We start from the raw sequence: 9565 nt of genomic DNA, 5'->3' as shown, positions 1-9565 counted from the left end.
AAAACCTCCTGTTTACAGAAGTGAAAATGAGGTTAATTGTGGTGTATCTGGCATAAGAGAACTGTATTGGGTTTTCAGCTATGTGGAGTACCACATGAGCTATAACATAACTTTGAGAAAACAAATGTGGTGGATTTTTTTTTTTTTACTATGGTTGCGGCTATGCTAATAAAGAAGCATTGGATGCACTAATGGGAACCACATGGGAAAGGAAATGCCAGAGGTGAGAGAAAAATGATATTAAGGGGAATCCCCTTTTTCAACAGTTCTGTGAAATGGACAGATAAAATAGAGTTAAAACCACATAGGTGTATTGTAACCAAAATCAACCTTGCCTAAGAGGACAAATTACTACGTCAAGCTTTTAATAGCTTCTTCATAGAAGTGAAATAACATTTTGTAGAAGTACAGTGAGTCACATTTACTGAGATTAACACTGAGGACACACTCTTGTTAATGTTAGTTCAGGAAAGCCCACCTTTAAATTCTGTGTTCCAGTTCAGTAATAGAAATTATTGACCGAGGACCTGCTATTGGCATATCATTTGGGACACAAAGATGAATAAGACATTTTTTATACTTCTTGGAGGAGGTGCTGCCTGAAGTGAGGGGAGAGGAGGCATAAAGAAGGAAATGCTGATTCCAGGACTGTTCAGGGTAAAACTAATGGGCCAGGGGAGCTAATGAAGTGCATGAGAGGATGAATGACATGAAGTCAAGTGTGGCTGTATTGTTTCTGGAAGTGGGACTAGAGAGCCCTTGGGAAAATTCAAAAGGAGATGCATCATGGGTAGAGCACCAGGATTGGGCTGGGAGCAAGGTGATTCCACTTGGGACCTGCAGGTTTGGAGTCTCAAAGGAGATGGCCCACCCAGGGAGATGCCGAGTGGGAAGTCTTCATTGTAAGGACAGAGGAGGAAGCTGGTGGGTCTGTGTGAGACCATGCCTCATGTGAGGGAATGAGCAAGCAGGAAACCCTGGGAAGAGCACTATGGAAAGGGGTGGCACAGAGACTGGAACCCATGAAGACACAAAGGAACTGGTGAGAGGAAGCAGAAGAACAAGTCCCAAAAGCCAATGGAAGGTCAAGCCAATATGTGGAGGAGCCTTTATGGTGAGCCAGTGACCAGGACTGAGTCCTGGAAAGGGACATCCTGTGGGCAGCAGCAAGCCTGCACAGGTCCTACCTGCAGGAGAGGTTCAGAGGGCCGAGGGCACTTCAAAGTGGTGACCTCAGCTCATAGAAACCAGGTGTCTGTAACACACTTTGATTCTAGGGCAATGCCTACCGATGAATTTCTCATTTTACCTCTCAAAATAAATTCCTAGAACCCTATGGAGCTATCATTCAAGGTGTCACTCAAGGCTTATTAAGTGGTTTGGCTGGAGGCTAACTGGCAAGTCATCAGTATTTATGATTCCTCTGATGCTTCTCTGTAAATGGTTAGAAGTGGTTACTCTTTTGGAGTAAACTGAGCTAGCTGTCCTGTGCCAGAAAGTGTTTCCTGCTCTTTCTTTTGTCTCCCTAGTCTCCTAAGTTAGTTGATCAATTTTTACAGAATGTGTTAGCAAATTCAACACAAATTGAACAAATTTTTTAAATTGGTTTCCTTGAATGAGATGACTGTGATTTTAGTCCTGGCCTTATGCCTTAACATTAAATACAAATTCAGTATGTGATAAAAAGCAACTGGTGTTCTGTGGATTCTGGGTAAAAATGTCAGCCAGTGAAGAAGTCTTTCCCTGACTCATTCACATGGCAAATGATGACAAGGCTTCTCCTGGGGTAGAACTTAGCTTCTGGGGCAGATGGAGGGAGGACGAATGGGGGCTATCTGCTGAGGAAGTATCTTGTGGAGCAGGGTCCTCAACTCTTCCTCTATCTGGCTCCCTCACGTGGCAAGTAATTGGCATGGCGAAGCCTCATCTAGGAGAGGGTTAATGCTGATTTGTCAAAATCTGTAAACCATGCAGCACAGATGCTGATGGAACCACCAAATAAAGCAAACATACTGAGATGATTTCTCCAAAATGTGGTTAGTTGTTCTTATTCTGATAATCAGGTGGGTCATGTACCACCTCAGCAAGGGCTTTCTGAGTGGCCACTTGAGGAATTACAGCTGTCAGGATGGGCTCATAAGGAATCAATTTGCTTTACTAAAGACCATTTCATGCCATTTATTCATTATAACATACATAAGAACAATCAAAATTATCTATGTGTAGTCACAGCACCCAGAAGTGCTTGAGCCCGCCCTGCATACCCAAGTTTTTGCCCTGTGTTTCTGTGAAATGGTTTTAACCAATATTTTCTACCATCATAAAAAATATTTGCCATTTCCTGATGGTGTCTCGAAGGAGAGTCATGAGAAGGTTAACTGGTGCTGAGACAGAGGAATGAGGGACAGAGTCTGTGAGGATTGCTGATAGTCTTTTGGCTTCATTCTACCAGCTCTGGAAATAGGAAACTCTTTGGGACCTGAAGCAGCAGGCCAGGCCAGGGCTCTGAGGAGGGTCTTGGTCTTCCCAGCAGCTGTTCTCCCTCCATGGCACTGGGGCAGACAGAAGTACTCCATGACCTCTATGACCTTGGCTCTTCTTCATTTCTCTCAGAAAATTGAAGGACGTCATTCTGGGTGGGAAGAAATAAAGCCTCCAAGTCCGATCATATGTTTATGGGAACCTGGACTCCAGGTGCATCTCTTCCAGTTCTCTGTCAACAATTCCACTGTCAGTCAGAGGGCCTGGTCTTTCTGAAAAGTTCCTAAAATGTTGCTCCCAAGTAGCACATGGGAAGGAAAGTAGGCAATGACATGGCCCCCACCTTCCCACGTGAGGGTCAAATGCCTGTCCTGAGAGGGCAAGTCTGAAAGATGAAGAGTGATGGGACTAGCCAACCATGAACCTCCCCCAAATCTTCTTCCCCAGGTCTCTGCACTGCCCTGCAGCCCTGGGGTTGGGTCTGAGGGTCTGAGCTGAGGCTCTGAGGACCTAGCCACACCTTTGCCCTGAACAGGGGACTGGGGAACTCTAGGGGATGCAGCTGTGGTCCATGGCTCCAAGGAGCTGGGTCATAATTTCCTTCCTTGGGTGGACACTGCACAGGTCTGTCCTTGCTCAGTCCTGTCTGAGATGCTAGTGCCTGGGGGACCACAGCTACAAAGGGAAGGGGCTTCTCTTGGGGTAGAACCTAGTTCCTGGAGCAGATGGAGGGACAGAGAATGGGGTCCAGCTGCTGAGGATGTGTCTTGTAGAGCAGGGTCCTGAACTCTTCCTCCATCTGGTTCTCCACCTGCACTTGACACTGGAGCTCAGAGCTCAAGGTTGGCATTTCTGGGCAGAATGCATTCACTTAATAATTATTTGCAAACTTCAGATCATCAACCAGATCAGGTTCCCCGGCAGTGAACACCCTGCAGATCCTGGAGAAAGGGGTTCCAGTTGCAGGGTGTGTCTTCAGTGCCTGACTTCACCCGCAGGAAAGCAGTTGTTAAGACTGAGTGATCTACAGGGGCCAAAAAAAAATAGTGTAATTTTGGACTGTGAGCATCCCAGACTGTAGTCAGAAAAGCCTGCTCAGGTTGTAGCCCTTGGAGGGGGCAGACAGCATTGTAGTGTAGAGCTTTCAGGGCCCCCCTCCCCTCACTCAGTCAGCAACCCAGGACTCACCCTACAAAAAGGACATGCTGTCGATTTTTGGCTGTCCAATCTTGAGCTATCTGCCCCAGATGTGAAGGTGGAAGAGTTTAAACGTGAGTTCCTGCATTTCTGGCCAGTTTGGCTTGTCCTTGCTTCTGACAAGGGTGGGAAACGGGAGTAGCCCTGGGTGCCCTGGGGCCTGCAGGGAAGGGAGGGAAGGAGGGTGTGTGGGCATGGAGGCCTCAGAAAGTCCCCTCCCGACAGCCTCCACCTCCACTTGCAGCTTTCTCCCCAAGCGGCTAATGCTGCCCGCAGTAAGCCTGCTGAAACACAGTCTTGATCTTGCAGGAAGCTGAGGGCCAGGTCCACTGCAGAGCCAGCACTGCCCCTGAATGCCCAGAGGCACAGTGAACAGTATGCTCTTCCCCAGAGGGGACTCAGCCCTCCCCCAGCTCCAGTACCTCAGGCAGGGCTTCACCTGTCCTCCCACTGCCACTGTCCCTGCCCCACCCACCCAGGCAGTCCTTGCTTTGCTAAAGGGCCCAAGTCACTGTCCCCTGGGGAGGCTGGTTTAGGGGGTGATGTACATACCAGGCACAGGGTGCCATCACTCCTTCTTAAGGAGACATTGCTTGGTCATGTGAAGTGGAAGGGACTTGCAGAGAAGGCTGCCCCAAATCCAACAAACCCAGCCACCCTCTTCTAATGGCCACTGGGAGAGGCTGTCAGGGCAGAGTGGGCACACAGGAGCCTATTACATTTTATTCGGTTGGTGGACCAGTGTCTAGGAAGGCCATCCACCTGGTGACAGGAGCCAGGCAGTGAGATGGCTGAGAACTCACTGTGGGGAAGGAGGCTTCATATAGAGCTGCAGGGCCCACCAGGTTACCTGTAGTGGCCGCCCAGCCTATTGCGCTCCCTGCATCCAGCAGGTGCCTGATTCACGAAGCTCCGAGAGGTCTGTGTCTCCATGGACTGGGACTCCTGGCACCGGGGACAGTTTTCAGGTGGGCCCCAGAGAGGCGAGATGGTGGGAGGAAGAGGCTGGGCAGGTGGAATGCAGGGGTCAGGGCACCTTCTGCTGGGGTGGACTGAGGCCAGAGAAAGGTGGGACATGGGTGTCAGGGTATGGGCAGATTGTAAAATGGACATGCAGTCCTGGAGGAAAGGGTGGAGGGCGGGAAGGGAGATGGGACTGGCAGGGGAGGGGGAGCTGGGGACCTCAGGGATCTTGTGGAGGCTGTAGGCCTTGCAGGCTCCTAAGGGAGGAGGAGGGGCTCTGCATTTGAGAGATGGGAGCTTGGTCTGGTGAGGTGGGGGAGCAGAAGGAGTGGGGGCCTCCCATAGGCAGTAGGGGAAACCAGGCGAGGAGGGAGAGGTAGGGGAATTGGGAGGGGGTGAGGGTGGGGAGGGGACGGTAGGAAAAGAGAATGGGTGTGTCCTCATTGCTGGCAATGCAAAGAGTGAGAACTGAACGCCACTGTGGAGTTCTAGAAACGCCTCGGTCCTTGTGACCTCAGGAGCAGAGAATTCTAGACAGAGATGAGGAAGCCATGCCTGAAGCACAGCTGTGTGCCCTGTAGAGATGAGCAGACAGGTCTTCCCCTGACTGTCAGTACAGTTGACCTTCAATATTATTTTGTGTTAGTTGCAGGTGGACAGCACAGTGGTTGAACACACACGCACTTTACAGAGTGTCCCAGTACACACACAGCCACGTGCACAGCTGCTGCAGTGCTACTGACCTGGTGCCTGTGCTGTGTTCTCTGTCCCTGTGACTGTTCTGTTACTGCCCATCTGTACTCTGGTCCCTTCACTTTCCCCCCAGTCTCCCAGGCGCCCTCCCCTCTGGCAACCATCCGACTGTTCTCTGTATCTGTGTGTCTGACTCTGTGTGTGTGTTTATGTTGGATTTTATTTGTTTGTTTTGTTGCTATTGTTATTTTTGTACAAAGGCAATAAGTTTATTCTCAGCCATGCCACTCATGTCCTCCTGTTCATGTTCCCTGTGTGTGCACCTCTTCGCACAGGTAGAGTGAATTGTCACTTCCAGGACGCTGGGTGTGGGCAGTCCAGGAGGACAAGGCAGATGGCCCATCTTGTGGCAGATGAAGGGTGGGGCAGTCAGGGGAGGTGGAGTGAACCCCATCTTTTTTGCATTGGTCTGTGATCTCTAGCCTGCTTCTTCCCACCTGCCCCAGACCCACCATGTGACCAGGACATTGTGCTTTGTGATGATGCTGGGGTAGCATGTCAAGGCCAGGATGCAGTGGGGGTGGTGAGACTAAGGTGATTGTGCTTTAGCAGGGGGGTGTCCACACCTCTATTCACTTGCCCTTCCCCCTGCCCTCACACACACTTGGGACAGCAAGACAAGTGCCAGGATTCCAGTCACACTGGACAATCCTCCATGGACACAACAAGCAGATGCTGGAGGGACTCCTTCCCCACTGGCTGGTTGGGGCTGCTGGGTTGGGGGCCGGCCTCCAAGCCAGATTCCAAGGGTCCACTGGGGTGGTCCCCACCTTCCACCGGCCCTGCCTCTGGAAGCAATGGGCTGTCAGACATGGGGAGGAGGTGAGGGGTAAGGCAGTGAGGAAAAGGGCCAGAGACAAAAAGGCTCCAGTGACATCCAGTGTCAGGGGGTGGCAGGTAAAGAAAATAAAAAAACCCTCTGGTTCACATGTAAGAATCAAAAAACCAATTTTTTTTCAAAACTAGTACCACCAGGTGAGGCTAGAAAGAGAGGAAAGATTAGAGAGAAACTTCAGTGAACACCTGCTGACAGTGGAGTGGATCCTGCCCTGTCCCCATGCAGTGGGCTCCACCAACAGGCCACTACCAGGGACAGCCTTCAAACAGAGCCCTTTGGGGGTTTGGCTGTGCCCAGTGGACTCCCAGCAGTGGCTGGAGCTGGGTCCCCCCTCAGAAACATGGACCCACACTCCACACTGAGGCACACACTCAGCTGCCCCCACCCCGGACCCCATCCTGACTTCCATGGTCCCTGGGACCAAAGGGAACATCAGACTCAGTTCCATTGTTTTAAGAGAAAAGAAACCTTATACTTTACTATTTCCTTAGCTAAAAAAACATTGAAAAAGATGTGCAGGGGCTGGGGGCTGGGAGCCCTTTCATAGTCGGGGGTTGGGAGGGAGGGAAGGGCAGCAGCCTGCCAGCCTGCTTCCTTGGTTCCAAGTCTGGTCCTACTGCCTCTCATATCCTCATGTGTTTAAAAGCAAAAGTTCTACATACACACGTGCTCACACACCTGTGAACCTCAGAAACTTCCTGTCCTATCTTCAGAGTCCCTGTCTGCACCTCTCACTCAGGACATGCCCCCCACCCCAGGCCCCAGGGCACTTATGGGGGCAAGAGAGGCTGAGCACAGGACGGGGGAGAGAAGCGAACTGAGCCCACCGCTGTGTGGCCCCCTCAGGTCAGTCTCTGGATTGCTGTGAGCTTCACTTGTCCACAGCTCTCACAGGGGCAGTCCCCACAGTGTTGCCTGTGCCAGCCCCAGGTGCAGGGACAGGTGAGAAAAGCCGGAAGGTTATTGGGAAACCTGGAAGCATTGGGACCTGGTGGCAATAATGTTTCTGGGTATTCTGTTCGCCCCTAGTTCCAGTGAGAGGTGGAGCAGAGGACAGTCCCCCGACCAGCCCCTCCCTGCCTGGCCTGGTTGAATAGAATGGAGAGACAATTGTTAGGGATTAGGAGAGGAGGAGTGAGTGTTCTCCCACTGTGCACTTGTGTGTCTCTCTGTGTGCGTATGTGTGTATGAGAGAGAGAGCCATGCTGATCTCACACCATGCCATCCTCTCCCAGCCCACTCAGAATGGGGTCAGGGGTGGGACAGGCTGCTGAGGGGCAGTGAACATGCAGCAAACTCCAGGGGTTCTGCAGAGAAACACTCAATAGCTAGTGACCAAGGTGGCAAGTGAGGTTTGATGAGGGAAGTATTTGGCCTTAGAGGGCCTCGTCTGAGGGATCAGCCTCACTACCGAGGCTGGAGGTTTCCAAGCTGTGCTACATGCCCATCACATCTAGCTCCAGTGTGCTCATGTCACTAATGACCATGGTGTCAGTTTTACCCCTAGCCGGCTTCCCCTTGGGAATCCAGCTCTTCTGCACCATGCTGTGGGCATTGGTGTACATTGGACGTGATGCAATCATTTCGCTCTCCTTGAAGTTCTGGACAAAATTCTGTCAGCAATACTTGGCAGCATGGCAGATGCTACTGTCCCATGGTTTGCACCTGGGGTCATTGGTGGAAGAGCTGATGCTGATGTCCCCACTGTTGGCCAATATGTTCCTGTAACAGAAGGAGGCCAGGAGGTGAGGCAATAGGACCTTGTGTTGCATGCCTGCACTGACATGACAGTGCATGAGCTGGGCCTTTGTGATGCACTGTCACAACTCCAGCTGCTCAGAGGGGTTGCCATCATGGCAGAGCTTGAGGGGGCAGCAGTTACCTTTCCTGTGGATGAGCTCGGCCTGTAGAGATGCCAGGTCTTGCAGTTCCCAGTTGGGATTCTGGGACTCAGGGGTCACTTGCTCAGGGAGGGCCTTCTTGGCATTCTGGCCGATATTCATTATTCTCTACATGGTGTCCATGTTGCAGATATGCCAGTACTGTGTGTCCATGGGCTCTGTGTCAGCATCCTGCTCCTGGTCCTTTTCCTTGTGGTGGGAGCCAGGGCTGTGCCTGGTACAGGTGCTGGAAGTGCCTGGGCTGGTCTGAGATGCAGGCTGGGCCTGCCCACCTGCCCACTGCTGCTGCCGAGGCTGCCCTTAGGGCCTGCTGGAGGCTGGTGAGTCAGTGTGGAGACCTGGCTACTTTGCAGCTGCCACTGCTGACCCTGTTACTGCCAATGCTGGTGTCCTGGCTGCTGTCTGATGGCCTCTTGGCCATGGATGTGCACTGCACCGAGTCTGACTCCTGATGCTCTATCCTGATAAGCAACAGGATAGACAGTGGGGTGCTGCAGGTTGTCCACCCCCATGTTTGAGCCACAGGGCTCTGGAGCTAGAAGACATTGTCTCTTTTGTGTGCAGACCTGGTTGTTGCAGGCCTGGGTGTCGCAGCTGGGGGAGCTCAGCTGGAGAACTTGGTGCTCATCTCCATGATCTCCTGGATCTGCAGGATGGCAGTGTGTACATGAGCAGGAACTGGTCCCTCATGTTCATGATCAGCTGACCCGTGGTGCAGAACCTGAGAATCTGTGGAGAGGACTAGGTTGTAGGGCCCTGGCAGCTGTACCAGGTGCCAGGGCTGTTGTGGAACAGGTCTGTGATGGAGGAGCTGCTGGCAGCCAGTATGCCTGGCGAACTTGAAATGTGGCCCTTGACCACCAACCACCTTGGACAGATAGACACAACACAGTAAAGGCCCTGCTGCTGCTGCTGGTCAGGTGCTCCAGAATGTGGCTCTAAAGTTCAAGATCTCCATTTGCAAGGTCTGGGTTACAGTGGCAGCTGCTCAGTGGCTGCGAATTGAGGGCTCCTGGACGTCCTCTGTAACGGTGTCTGGTTCTGGCCTGGGCCCAGGGTGCACCATCCTGCACTTGTGCCTGGGCCTTTGCCTTCATGGCCTCTACTTCAGCAACAGTGGCAGCCCCAATGGGTGTCCACTGTGGGCCAGGCTACCCCAGCAGAGCATCTGGACAATGCCCACTGGGCACCTCTGCCTCAGCAGCCATGCTGGGTTATACTGTTCTTCAGATTCCACACACCAGTGAAATCATATGTCATTTGTCTTTCTCCGATCAAATATTTCATTTAGTTAATACTCTCTACATCCATTCTGCCTATTGCAAATGGTTTCTTTTTATGGCCAAGTAATATTCTGTTGTATATGTGTACTACAGCCTTTTATCCATTCATCTGTTGATAGGCACTTGGGTTGCTTCCTATCCTGGCTATT

General features: G+C 51.7%; 1 pseudogene; it reads right to left on the bottom strand.

Annotated features, from left to right (window-relative positions):
• Positions 1 to 7608: 7608 nt before the first annotated feature.
• Positions 7609 to 9341, bottom strand: LOC114511434 (annotated as a pseudogene).
• Positions 9342 to 9565: the final 224 nt, after the last annotated feature.

Source organism: Phyllostomus discolor, chromosome 12 (assembly GCF_004126475.2).
Source record: "Phyllostomus discolor isolate MPI-MPIP mPhyDis1 chromosome 12, mPhyDis1.pri.v3, whole genome shotgun sequence".
Taxonomy (NCBI): domain Eukaryota; kingdom Metazoa; phylum Chordata; class Mammalia; order Chiroptera; family Phyllostomidae; genus Phyllostomus; species Phyllostomus discolor.
This window is presented reverse-complemented; position numbering and strand designations above follow the sequence as displayed.